Source organism: Triticum aestivum, chromosome 7A (genome assembly GCF_018294505.1).
Source record: "Triticum aestivum cultivar Chinese Spring chromosome 7A, IWGSC CS RefSeq v2.1, whole genome shotgun sequence".
NCBI lineage: Eukaryota > Viridiplantae > Streptophyta > Magnoliopsida > Poales > Poaceae > Triticum > Triticum aestivum.
Genome location: NC_057812.1, coordinates 742,412,694 through 742,413,201, shown reverse-complemented (window position 1 = coordinate 742,413,201; position 508 = coordinate 742,412,694).

Below are 508 nucleotides of genomic sequence, written 5' to 3'. Positions count from 1 at the left end.
GGAAAAAATGAAGGTGAAATTCAACAAATACTTCATTATCACAGAGAAGACGGTAAACAGAGAGAAGATGTTGGCTGATGTGTGGGACATGAAGGCCAATGTGTGAAATAGACAAACCTGCACCATTGGCCACGTGAACCTGATCCTTACCGTCATAGCGCTCGTGAACTTGGAGGCGCTCAAGATCATTAGTCAAGTGATCCATAGCCCGGTATCCAGCACCCAAGGAAAGTCAACGGTGTTGGTGGAGGCCGAGTTTGCGGAGCGGGAGTTGTGATCCTAATCATAGCGCTTGCGGCAGTCGTCGGCTTCGTGGCCCCAGTTCTTGCAAATTTGGCACCGGGGACGCCAGCGGTTGCGACGCCCACCTCCTCCGCCGTTGTTGCCGGCGTTGCCCCCTCCACCTTGCCGGCCATTGCCGACATAACCAACATTGCGATCACGGCCGCCAGAGTTGCCGCCATCACCGCCCTGGCGGCTCTGCCCGAGCTAGCCATGTCCATCAGCC